A 14,228-nucleotide genomic window follows, 5' to 3' on the forward strand; every position below is an offset into this window, starting at 1 on the left:
TCACTGGCAGAGATGGGGGCTGGGTGGGGGGTGGGGAAGCTTTGGAGCCATGGAAGAGAGTGCAGCAACAGGGGTGCAGAGGGCAAAGCAGAGAGATTCCCGCACAGAGGATTGGTGCCGACCAGCACTCACCAGCCCGAGAGGTTTGTCTGCTCACCTGTCGGAGTGGGTGGGGGCTGGGAGCTGAGGCTCGGGCTTTGGAGGTCAGATCCCAGGGATAGGACTGGGGTTGGTGGCGTGAACACAGCCTGAAGGGGGCTAGTGCACCACAGCTAGCCAGGAGGGAGTCCAAGAAAAAGTCTGGACCTTCCTAAGAAGCAAGAGACTATTGCTTCGGGGTGCATGAGGAGAGGGGATTCAGAGCACTGCCTAAACTAGCTTCAGAGATGGGCGTCAGCCATGGCTATCAGCACAGGCACCAGAGCCTGGCATGAAACGCTAAGGCTGCTCCTGCAGACACCAAGAAACCTGTGTGCAAGCACAGGTCACTATCTACACCTCCCCTCCCGGGAGCCTGTGCAGCGTGCCACTGCCAGGGTTCCATGATCCAGGGACAACTTCCCCGGAAAAACACACGGCATGTCTCAAGCTGTTGCAACGTCATGCCGGCCTCTGCCACAGCAGTCTTATAACTACCGTACCCCTCCCTCCCCCAGCCTGAGTGAGCCAGAGGCCCCAAATCAGCCGCTCCGTTAACCCCCTCCTGTCTGGGTGAAGAACATATGCCAGAGGGTAACATACATGCAGAGGCGGGGCCAAGTCCAAAGCTGAAACCTAGGAGCTGTGCAAACAAAGAAGAGAAAGGGAAATTCCTCCCAGCAGCCTCAGGAGCAGAGGATTAAATCTCCACAATCAACTTGATGTACCCTGCATCTGTGGAATATCTGAATAGACAAAGAATCATCCCAAAACTGAGGCAGTGGACTTTGGGAGCAAATGTGACTTGGGGTTTGCTTTCTGCATCTAATTTGTTTCTAGTTTTATTTTTACCTTAGTTTAGTATTTAGAGCTTATTATCATTGGTAGATTTGTTTATTGATTTGGTTGCTCTCTTCCTTTTTTTAAAATATATATATATATATTTTTTCCTTTTTCTCTTTTTGTGAGTATGTATGTATATGCGTCTTCGTGTGATTTTGTCTGTACAGCTTTGCTTTTCCCATTTGTCCTAGGGTTCAGTCTGTCCATTTTTTTTAGTATAGTTTTTAGTGCTTGTTATCATTGGTGTATTGGTTTATTGGTTTGGTTGCTCCCTTCTTTTTTTTTTTTAATTACTTTTTAATATTTTTATTTTAATAATACTTTTTAATTTTTATTTTAATAACTTTATTTTATTTTATTTTCCTTTCTTTCTTTTTTTTTCTTTTTTTCTTCTTTTCTTCCTTTTCTTCTGAGCCGTGTGGCTGACAGGGTCTTGGTGCTCTGGATGGGTGTCAGGTCTGAGACTCTGAGGTGGGAGAGCTGAGTTCAGGACGTTGGTCCATCAGAGACCTCCTGGCTCCTTGTGATATCAATCAGCAAGAGCTCTCCCAGAGATCTCCAACTCAACGCTAAGACCCAGCTCCACTCAACGACCAGCAAGTTCCAGTGCTGGACACCCCATGCCGAACAACTAGCAAGGCAGGAACACAACCCCACCCATTAGCAGAGAGGCTGCCGAAAATCATAATAAGTTCCTAGATTCCCCAAAACACACCACTGGACATAGTCCTCACCACCACAAAGACAAGATCCAGCCTCATCCATCAGAACATGGGCACCAGTCCCCTCCACCAGGAAGCCTACACCACCCACTGATCCAACCTTACCGACTGGGTGCAGACACCAAAAACAAGGGGAACTACGATCTTGCAACCTGTGAAAAGGAGACCCCAAACACAGTAAGTTAAACAAAATGAGACGAGAGAGAAATATGCAGCAGATGAAGGAGCAAGGTAAAAACCCACCAAACCAAACAAATGAAGAGGAAATAGGAAGTCTACCTGAAAAAGAATTCAGAATAATGATAGTAAAGATGATCCAAAATCTTGGAAATAGAATGGAGAAAATACAGGAAACATTTAACAAGGACCTAGAAGAACTAAAGAGCAAACAAACAATGATGAGCAACACAATAAATGAAATTAAAAATTCTCTAGAAGGACTCAATAGCAGAATAACTGAGGCAGAAGAACGGATAAGTGACTTGGAAGATAAAATAGTGGGAATAACTACCGCGGAGCAGAATAAAGTAAAAAGAATGAAAAGAATTGAGGATAGTCTCAGAGACTTCTGGGACAACATTAAATGCACCAGCATTCGAATTATAGGGGTCCTAGAAGAAGAAGAGAAAAAGAAAGAGACTGAGAAAATATTTGAAGAGATTATAGTTGAAAACTTTCCTAATATGGGAAAGGAAATAGTCAATCAAGTCCAGGAAGCACAGAGAATCCCGTACAGGATAAATCCAAGGAGAAACATACCAAGACACATATTAATCAAATTATCAAAAATTAAATACACAGAAAAAATATTAAAAGCAGCAAGGAAAAAACAACAAATAACATACAAGGGAATCCCCATAACGTTAACAACTGAACTTTCTGCAGAAACTCTGCAAGACAGAAGGGAGTGGCAAGACATATTAAAAGTGATAAAAGAGAAAAACCTACAACAAAGATTACTCTACCCAGCAAGGATCTCATTCAGATTTGATGGAGAAATTAAAACCTTTACAGACAAGCAAAAGCTAAGAGAAATCAACACCACCAAACGAGCTTTAAAACAGATGCTAAAGGAACTTCTCTAGGCAGGAAACACGAGAGAAGGAAAAGACCTACAATAAGAAACTAAAAACAAATAAGAAAATGGTGATAGGAGCATACATATCAATAATTACCTTAAATGTAAATAGATTAAACACTCCAACCAAAAGACATAGACTGGCTGAATGGATACAAAAACAAGAACCATATACATGCTGTCTACAAGAGACCCACTTCAGATCTAGGGACACATACAGACTGAAAGTGAGGGGATGGAAAAAGATATTCCATGCAAATGGAAACCAAAAGAAAGCTGGATAAGCAATTCTCATATCAGGCAAAATAGACTGTAAAATAAAGACTATTACAAGAGACAAAGAAGGAAACTACATAATGATCAAGGGATCAATCCAAGAAGAAGATATAACAATTGTAAATATTTATGCACCCAACATAGGAGCACCTCAATACATAAGGCAAATGCTAACAGCCATAAAAGGGGAAATTGACAGTAACACAATCATAGCAGGGGACTTTAACACCCCACTTTCCCCAATGGACAGATCATCCAAAATGAAAATAAATAAGGAAACACAAGCTTTAAATGATACATTAAACAAGGTGGACTTAACTGATATTTATAGTACATTCCATCCAAAAACAACAGAATACACTGTCTTCTCAAGTGCTCATGGAACATTCTCCAGGATAAATCATATCTTGGGTCACAAATCAAGTCTTGGTAAATTTAAGAAAATTGAAATTGTATCAAGTATCATTTCTCACCACAACACTATAAGAATAGATATCAATTACAGGGAAAAAAACTGTAAAAAATACAAACACATGGAGGCTAAACAATACACTACTTAATAACCAAGAGGTCACTGAATAAATCAAACAGGAAATCAAAAAATACCTAGAAACAAGTGACAATGAAAACATGACCACCCAAAACCTATGGGATGCAGCAAAAACAGTTCTAAGAGGGAAATTAATAGCAATACAATCCTACCTCAAGAAAAAAGAAAAATCTCAGATAAACAACCTAACCTTACTCCTAAAGCAATTAGACAAAGAAGATCAAGAAAACCCCCAAAGTAACCTGAAGGAAAGAAATCTAAAGATCAGATCAGAAATAAATGAAAAAGAAATGAAGGAAACAGTACCAAAGATCCATAAAACCAAAAGCTCGTTCTTTGAGAAGACAAACAAAATTGATAAACCATTAGCCAGACTCATCAAGAAAAAAAGGGAGAAGACTCAAATCAACAGAATTAGAAATGAAAAAGAAGTAACAACTGACACTGCAGAAATACAAAGGATCATGAGAGATTACTACAAGCAACTATATGCCAATAAAATGGACAACCTGGAGGAAATGGACAAATTCTTAGAAAAGCAAAATCATCCGAGACTGAACCAGGAAGAAATAGCAAATATAAACAGACCAATCAGAAGCACTGAAATTGAAACAATGATTAAAAATCTTCCAACAAACAAAAGCCCAGGACCAGATGGATTCACAGCGAATTCTATCAAACATTTAGAGAAGCGCTAACACCTATCCTTCTGAAACTCTTCCAAAATATATCAGCAGGAGGAACACTCCCAAACTCATTCTACAAGGCCACCATCACCCTGACACCAAAACCAGACAAAGATGTCACAAAGAAAGAAAACTACAGGCCAATATCACTGTTGAACATAGATGCAAACATCCTCAACAAAATACTAGCAAATAGAATCCAACAGCACATTAAAAGGATCATACATCATGAGCAAGTGGGGTTTATCCTAGGAATGCAAAGATTCTTCAATATACGCAAATCAATCAATGTGATAAACCATATTAACAAATTGAAGGATAAAAACCATTTGATCATCTCAATAGGTGCAGAAAAAGCTTTCAACAAAATTCAACACCTATTTACGATAAAATCTCTCCAGAAAGTTGGCATAAAGGGAACCTACCCCAACATAATAAAGACCATATATGACAAAAACACAGCCCACGTCGTTCTCAGTGGTCAAAAAGTGAAACCATTCCACTAAGATCAAGAACAAGACAAGACTGCCCACTCTCACCACTATTATTCAACATAGTTTTGGAATTATTAGCCACAGCAATAAGAGAAGAAAAAGAAATAAAAGGAATCCAAATCGGAAAAAAAGCAGTAAAACTGTCACTGTTTGCAGATGACATGATACTATACATAGAGGATCCTAAAGATGCTACCAGAAAACTACTAGAGCTAATCAATGAATTTGGTAAAGTAGCAGGATACAAAATGAATGCACAGAAATCTCTTGCATTCCTACACACTAATGATGAAAAATCTGAAAGAGAAATTAAGGAAACACTCCCGTTTACCATTGCAAGAAAAAGAATAAAATACCTAGGAATAAACCTACCTAAGGAGACAAAAGACCTGTATGCAGAAAACTATAAGACACTGATGAAAGAAATTAAAGATGATACAAACAGATGGAGAGGAATACCATGTTCTTGGATCAGAAGAATCAACATTGTGAAAATGACTCTACTACCCAAAGCAATCTACAGATTCAACAAAATCCCTATCAACCTACCAATGGCATTTTTCACAGAACTAGAACAATAATTTCACAATTTTTATGGAAGCACAAATGACCCCAAATAGCCAAAGCAATCCTGAGAAAGAAAAATGGAGCTAAAGGAATCAGGCTCCCAGACTTCAGACTATACTACAAAGCTACAGTAATCAAGATAGTATGGTACTGGCACAAAAACAGAAATATAGATCAATGGAACAGGATAGAAAGCCCAGAGATAAACCCATGCACATATGGTTACCTTATCTTTGATAAAGTAGGCAAGATATACAATGGAGAAAAGACAGCCTCTTCAATAAGTGGTGCTGGGAAAACTGGACAGCTACATGTAAAAGAATGAAATTAGAACACTCCCTAACACCTTACACAAAAATAAACTCAAAATGAATTAAAGACCTAAATGTAAGGCCAGACATTATAAAACTCTTAGAGGAAAACATAGGCGGAACACTCTATGACATAAATCACAGCAAGATCCTTTTTAACCCACCTCCTAGAGAAATGGAAACAAAAACAAAAATAAACAAATGGGACCTAGTGAAACTTAAAATCTTTTGCACAACAAAGGAAACCGTAGGCAGGACGAAAAGACAACCCTCAGAATGGGAGAAAATATTTGAAAATGAAGCAACTGACAAAGGATTTATCTCCAGAATATACAAGCACCTCATGCAGCTCAATATATATATATATATATATAAAACAACCCAATCCAAAAATGGGCAGAAGACCTAAATAGACATTTCTCCAAAGAAGATATACAGATTACCAACAAACACATGAAAGGATGCTCAACTGCTCAACATCACTAATCATTAGGGAAATGCAAATCAAAACCACAGTGAGGTATCACCTCACACCAATCAGAATGGCCATCATCAACAATCTACAAACAATAAATGCTGGAGAGGGTGTGGAGAAACGGGAACCCTCTTGCACTCTTGGTGGGAATGTAACTGATACAGCCACTATGGAGAATAGTATGGAGGTTCCTTAAAAAACTAAAAATAGAACTACCATAGGACCCAGCAATCCCACTACTGGGCATATACCCTGAGAAAACCATAATTCAAAAAGAGTCATGTACCACAATGTTCATTGCAGCACTATTTACAATAGCCAGGACATGGAATCAAACTAAGTGTCCATCGACAGATAAATGGATAAAGAAGATGTGGCACATATATACAATGGAATATTACTCAACCATAAAAAGAAATGAAATTGAGCTATTTGTAGTGAGTTGGATGGACCTAGAGTCTGTCATACAGAGTGAAGTAAGTCAGAAAGAGAAAAATAAATACCATATGCTAAGACATATATATGGAATCTAAAAAAAAAAAATGGTTCTGAAGAACCTAGGGGCAGGACAGGAATAAAGACGCAGATATACAAAATGGACTTGAGGACACAGGGAGGGGGAAGGGTAAACTGGGACGAAGTGAGAGAGTGGCATGTACATATATATACTACTAAATGTAAAATAGATAGCTAGTTGGAAGCAGTCGCATAGCACAGGGAGGTCAGTTTGGTCCTTTGTGACCACCTGGAGGGATGGGATAGGGAGTGTGGGAGGGAGACGCAAGAGGGAGGGGATATGGAGATATATGTATACCTATAGTTGATTCACTTTGTTATACAGCAGAAACTAACACATCTTTTTAAAGCAATTATACTCCAATAAAGATGTATAAAAAGAAATAAAGAAATAAGGAATTGATTAGAGCCAATTAATTTTTATTTATTGAGTATTTTGTTGATCAGACACATTTAGAAAAATGTATAAAACCTCTTTTGTTTTTGAATTTTAGCCAATAAATTTTCAGCCTGTGATGATGTGCCTCAGTTTTGCACTTTTAATTCAGTTTTTGGCATTGGTAGCTATAGTTACTTTGGTAATTAGAGACAAAAGCTGAATTAAGAAGATAGGAATCTATTCATATATAATAATGGCATTAGAGTCACCAATAAATAAAACTGCTATTCTGAAATCACTAGAATAGAATTTAACTTTTAAAGAATATCTTAACAGGCAATACTCTCACACTTCATTTAGGAAATAAATTACAGAATTATATTATGTAGTGATTAGGAAATTGATCTTGCATTTTTCCATTTTTAAGCTTTCTGTAGCACAAAAATTATTACTCTGGATTCAAGTTATAATTTTGCTCTTTAAGCTCAATGAATTTGGGCAGGTCATTTAATCTTTCTCAGCATCAATTTTTTTCATTTGTAATTTTAGAGAGTCAGACTCATATGTTATGTCTAAAATCTCTCATCCCTTTGACTAGTGACTATGGAATATACATGATGATTGTATGGAGAACAAAATGTTTAGTTTACTACTGTATATTTGTTTGTAAGTAAAAGGAGATCCACGAATAAAAGCCTTATAAATAATTATGATAATTAGGACTTTTGATTTCAAAGAAGAAAAAGTCTTCCTGCAAATCTACCAAATAATGTATTCAAATAAACAGAGTTAAGAGAGAAGCAGTGAGTTAGACAACACTTTGGTCTTTCTAATATTAAGTGAACCTAATTTTACTATACTTAAGGGTTACTGTGATACTTTCTTGAGACACCACCTGTAATTTGAAGAAGATATACTTAAAGGTTAAATTTTCTGAAGATTGATTTTATTTCTTGTATGAACAATGAATTTTGAGGTTACATTTTATAACCACTCTTTAATATTTCCATCTGCTAATTTCAAGATGCATTGGGTATAATTATTCTTTTAATAAAGGCAGCAGTAAAGAGTGTATTCAAGTAGCAGGCTTCATGGAAGTTGCCATAGTCCTGGTTCCTCCTTACAGCATTTTCCATTCTCCCTCTGCAACCTGTATTAGCACTGGTTTCTCAATACCACTAGATTCTTAAATACGGATGCTCTATTTCAGGGATAAGGTAAAAACAGATCCTCATAATTTGGATTAACATACATACACTACTATATATAAAATAGATAAGCAACAAGGACCTACTGTATAGCACAGGGAACTCTACTCAATATTTTGTAATAACCTATAGGGGAAAAGAACCTGAAAAATAATATATATATATAAATTAATCACTTTGCTGTATACCTGAAACTAACACAACATTGTAAACCAACTATACTTCAATTTAAAAAAATCCTCAAGGGTTTTAAAACAATGTTGTTTGAGCTCTGATGAATTAAATAGCACTACAATTCATTTTAGAATTACGCCAGCCCTTCAGTATAAGTGCTACATTTAGGAGCATTACTAGGTTCACAATTCTGGGTCTGGTCTCAATAGTCATTTATTAGTGTTATTATGGAAACAGTTATGAGAACAAGGAAGAGAAAACCGGTACAGGATCCAGGCAGGGGGCAGTTTTCATGGTAGTAGGCATGAGGTCATTGTGAAATATCAGAAGACCTGCTTTGAAGTAGTAAGAAAGGGATGGGGTCAATATCAAAGGTGGTAAAGACAGTACAAAACTGGACTGCAAATCCAACATGCTGAAAGGAGATGGGTAACCAGGATATAAAGCGAAAAACTGAGCAGAGAAACCAAGGAAGACAACAATAACAAGGAAGGCACTGAGGTTTTAGGTGAGTCTGGAGAAATTCCATAGTTGGATCAGAGGGCCCCATGCATGCCCTCATCCTGGCTTACCTGGGTACATTTTTAACAAGGACAAGATGCCTAGATGACTGGCTGTAAGTCAGTTGAAATGACATTATCTTTTGTTTTATTTAATATGCAGCAGAGTATTAAGTACATTGAAACAAGGCTCATATCACTTAACTGTAAAATACTATTTAAGTAACAATTCTTGTAAAATTTCTCCAAAAGATGATTTAAATGAACATTTAATTATGGCTTGATCTTGGATGTGGATTTCAATCAAAAGGCAATAAATAATATAAGCAATGCTTATTTTCATTCTCCTTGCCTTAAGTAATCAGCCCTGCTCCATTGTTTTTACTTTTACACATTCATTCAACAGATATTTATTGAATCCTTATCATCCTCCAGGAGCTGTTGTAGGCACTGGACACATATCAGTGAAGAAAATAAACTATTTCTTCATGCTTTTTATCCACAGATACGTCTCTTATTAGTCCTTCTGGAAACCAACCCAGGTTTTAACTCTTCCTTGATTCTTTTTTTTAATCTATGAACGTTTTGCTCAACAATTTACTGGTTGAGGTAAAATCCACTGATGAAATTAATTTAGCACTCTAGACACGTAGCAGGTTGCTGAATGGGTCTTAGTGTTTTATAAGAAGCCATTTCAGGAGACTGTTAACAACTTTTGCATTTTTGAGCTTGAGTCAGACATGTTTTTGTTCTTGGAGGGATTCCACTGAAGTCCATTTCAATATGGAGCTATGAAGCATGTATTCACCCATTTTTCTAAGTTATCTCTGACCTAATGAAGTCATCTATGTGTGGCTGTTTCCACATTAAATGCTAAAGACACCATTTTGAAGCATAATTGAGTGTATGATTAGCAAGACTAGGCCTTTCTAGAAAGATAATGTTTATCTTTTTTTTATTTTAATGAAGATAGACTGTACTGGCTTTAAAACAACAGTTCGTTCTTAAGGCTTGGCTTCCCTATCTCTGCCCCCAAAACATGCCATTTCCAAACATTTATTTACAAGGAGATAAGTGATAGTTTGTCAGGTCAATAGGGCTGGGGAGCCTGGTCTTCTCATAGGTGGGTCTACTTTGGGCCTACTTATAGGTTTATACTTAAATAAAGATATTTTATGTAAAGGATATGGAGACCCATTGAGCTTGCATTTTTCATTTCACATGTTATCATTTAAATTGAGACAACAAACCTGGAAAATTACTTTTCCATTATAATTATTCCCTTTTCAGGACTACAAGAGATCACACCATACACTTTGTAGTGTCAAATTTTGTTCTGGAATATGAGTACAATTAAAAATACTTCTGAGAAAAGTGGGGCAGGCTTTGGTTTTGAGAAGCGAACAAACTGCTCCTTTTCTAGGGACCTAGGGAGTTGTTCCCAGAGTCAGATGGAGGAAAATAATTTAGAGCAGAATTCCTCGACCTGACATTCTGGATAATTATTTACTGTGGAGAGCAGGCTGTGCAAAGTAGGAAGCTTAGTAGCATCTCTGGTCTCTCCTCACTGGATGCCAGTAGCACCATCCTCCCGGTCATGACAACCAAAAAATGTCTCCAGACAGGGTCAAATGTTTCCTGGGGGGGACAAATTAGTTCTCAGTAGTGAAGGATTGGGTTAGAGAAATTCTTCTTGGGAAGGTATTTGTTACCTAAAAAATTCATGGCACTAAGAAAGAGAATCCATTAAGAGACCTCTACGTTGGGGAGAGGGAGAAGTGGCCAGCAGTCTGCAAGAGAACTGGTACGCATTTGTTTAGAGACTTAATTTTTTTAGAACAGTTTTAGACTGACAACAAAATCGAGAGGAAGGTAAAGAGATTTGCTATACACCCCTGTCCCCATACATGCAGAGCCTGGCCCATTATAAATATTACTCACCAGAATGGTACATGTTTTAGGAAGGGTGATCCTGCACTGACACATCATAATCACCCAAAGTCCTGAGTATTCACTCCTGATATTGTACATTCAATAGGTTTGGACAAATATATACTGACATATCTCCATCATTATAATATAATATAACATTTTTCACTGCCCTAAAAATTCTCTGTACTTTACCTATTCATCTCTCCCCAACTCCCCCTGGCAACTACTGATCTTTTATCATCTCAGTAGTTTTACTTTTTTCCAGAATGTCACATCATTGGAATCAAACAGTATATAGCCTAATCGAATTGGCTTTTTTTTTTTCACTTAGTTGCGCACAAAGTTCCCCTATGTCTTTTCGCGATTTTATAGCTCATTTTCTTTTAGCGCTGAATAAAATTGCATTGTGTGAATGCACCACAGTTTATCCATTCACCTACTGAAAAACATCTTGTTTCCTTCCAGTTTTGGCAATTATAAAGCTTCTATAAACATATGTTTGTGGATTTTTGTGTGGACATAAAATTTCAACTCCTTTGGATAAATATCAAAGAGCTTATGCTGTAAGCTCGTATACTGTAAAGTATAGTAAGAATATATTTAGTTTTGTGAGAAACCACCCAACTGTCTTCTACAGTGGCTATATCTATTATCTATTATTCAAGGTTGGATTTCTCTTTTGTGTTTTGTGTGTCTCTGTTATTCTCAAGCTTTCAATATGCTTTATTAAACATCTGCGCTTGAGCACTGAGAAATTAGGATAGGTGGCTTTGATTCAGGCTTCAAGTGAAATGATACAACGACAAGGTATACCCTTGGGTAGCCATTTATAAGATGGCGAAAGTTAACCTCCAAGGAGTAGAGCAGAGATGAGGTTGGAATGACAAACACATACTAGTTCTTATGATATGGTGTGAAACATGCCAGGATTCCTCAGGCATCCTCAGATATCCCTAGTAGCAAATGCACTGGGATACTTAGACTACTGTTGATTTGTGTGGATATAGTGTGGAAATAAAAAGAAAAGTTTGATGCTAGTAAACCAGAGAAATTGAGAACATTTGGTCACTTACAACTATAATTTTTCAACTTAATAAGTATAACGACAATTTCTGGATCCCAGAGCAGAAGAATAGGGTTAAAAGGACATAAGATACTAAGAAGCAGACATCTTTCAGTACACCTTAAATTTCACAAATATGAATACACACATTTTCTAGAGTCTGATACTTCAATTGAAGATGAATTAAAGGAAGAAATCACAGAACAGAAACTCTCAGGAAATTAACATATGAAATATAAAATAAAAAAATAAACAGTCAATGCTAATGTGAGTGAAGTGTTTTTATGTCTTCCTGATTAGAGGGTAAATTATACACTTTGGAAAACAATTTAAGCATTTATGAACAATTTATTAATTCAGTACCTACACATGGTTGTATTTTTAAACCAGGTATCTAACTTCTAGTAGCCTAAGGATGCACAAAGTTCTATGGACAAAGACCTTTACATTGCAGTGTTATTCATAATAATAAAAATCACAGAAAAATATTTAATGTCTTAGTGTAGGAAAATTGTTAAGTGTATTAGGGTGCAATCCATGTAGTCAAATAAAGTTATTAAATTTATATTTGCAAAAATTAATGATGATGTAAAATATTAATTTCCAATATAAAACAAGGTAAAATATGCTAAGTAGCGCTATTCAAGTCATACTAAGAAAAAAATATATGTGAAATACTGGAGAAAATAATGCCAAAATGTTCAAGGGATAGTCTCTGTCTGGTTGATAGAGTACAGACATTTCTAAATTGTTTTATTACTAGAATGTAGGAATTTAAGAATTGTAAATAGTAATTTATCATAAAATATGTACAGATATTTAGTTTCATTTCTCTGTTCTGATACTTTTGACATATCCCAGCTATTTATCTATTTTCAGGTCAATGTTTTCCATAGATGTTAAGTTCCTTGGTTTTAAGAAGGTCATCAAATACAGTAACAGTTCTTAAATACATTTTTTTTTAAATTTTTTCTTGTTTTTTTGGCCATGCCACGCGGCTTGCAGAATCTTTTTTTTTTTTTTTTTAATTAATTTATTTATTTATTTATTTATGGCTGTGTTGGGTCTTCGTTTCTGTGCGAGGGCTTTCTCTAGCTGCGGCAAGCGGGGGCCACTCCTCATCGCGGTGCGCGGGCCTCTCACTATCGCGGCCTCTCTTGTTGCGGAGCAACAAGCCCCAGACGCGCAGGCTCAGTAATTGCGGCTCACGGGCCTAGTTGCTCCGCGGCATGTGGGATCCTCCCAGACCAGGGCTCGAACCCGTGTCCCCTGCATTGGCAGGCGGATTCTCAACCACTGCGCCACCAAGGAAGCCCCAATACATTTTTATTTAAATATGAGGACTAATGATTTTAAAAGGTGGCAGGGAAAATGTGTTATTTTCCTTTAAGTGATTGAGGATCATCTCATGTAATTTTAAAATGTAAGTTTTTTTAACCTAAGTAATGTACATTACAGTAAATAAACGCGTGTATTCAAATAATGTTCAGTGGTTGATTATTAGGCAAATATTAATGGTTTGTGGATATATGAGGGAACCTCATTGCTACCAACAGCTTGCCTATTACTAATAGAATTGCTTATCTAATTTGAAAATTAATAGTAACATAACTCCATTGAGAAAAGAACCAAATGATCCTATGCAATAAGAGATTTTCAAATTTAATTACCTATTGTATTGCCTTGCAAAAATGCATTCCCCTAACGTTTTCTCCCAAACCTATACTTGTATGGGATCACTTGCTAGATATGAAGGATTTGTTGTTATCTAGTATGTAATAACTGCCCTCCATATGATAGAATTTGTGCTGGACATCACCTTGGTCAATACTATCCATGGACAGAAATATGATTTCTGAGTGCTGTGATCAATATTTGGGCAACCCGCACTTCACATCACGATCCTTGTCATATCAAATAAGTTCATTGCTAGCCACTGTTTAACTCCTTTTTCTGATCTCATACTGTCCAGAATATATTCTTGAAGTTGTGTTAATCACTGTTTAGTCAATGTGTTACAGGTTCATTACATTGTCTGCTCTGGCCATCGTGATATTTGCCAGAGATGTCTCGGTGAAGAAAAATATAATATCCCTTACAGTTAAGAAAATATTATTCAGGCAAGTGGCAAATTATAGGCAGTTATTGCATAATTTCAGAGAGAAGTGAGCAGTTATTTGCCCAGAGGGAACATGAAGTAGCCATGAAGGAAAATGACCCCATGTATCTTGAAAGAAATTAAAAAGTAAGAATCTGTGACAATTAGGTTGCCTCAGCACCATAAATCTCTCTGTTCTGTTTCTTAATTTCAAAGAA

The sequence above is a fragment of the Balaenoptera physalus genome (assembly GCF_965194825.1).
Source record: "Balaenoptera physalus genome assembly, chromosome: 4".
Lineage (NCBI taxonomy): Eukaryota > Metazoa > Chordata > Mammalia > Artiodactyla > Balaenopteridae > Balaenoptera > Balaenoptera physalus.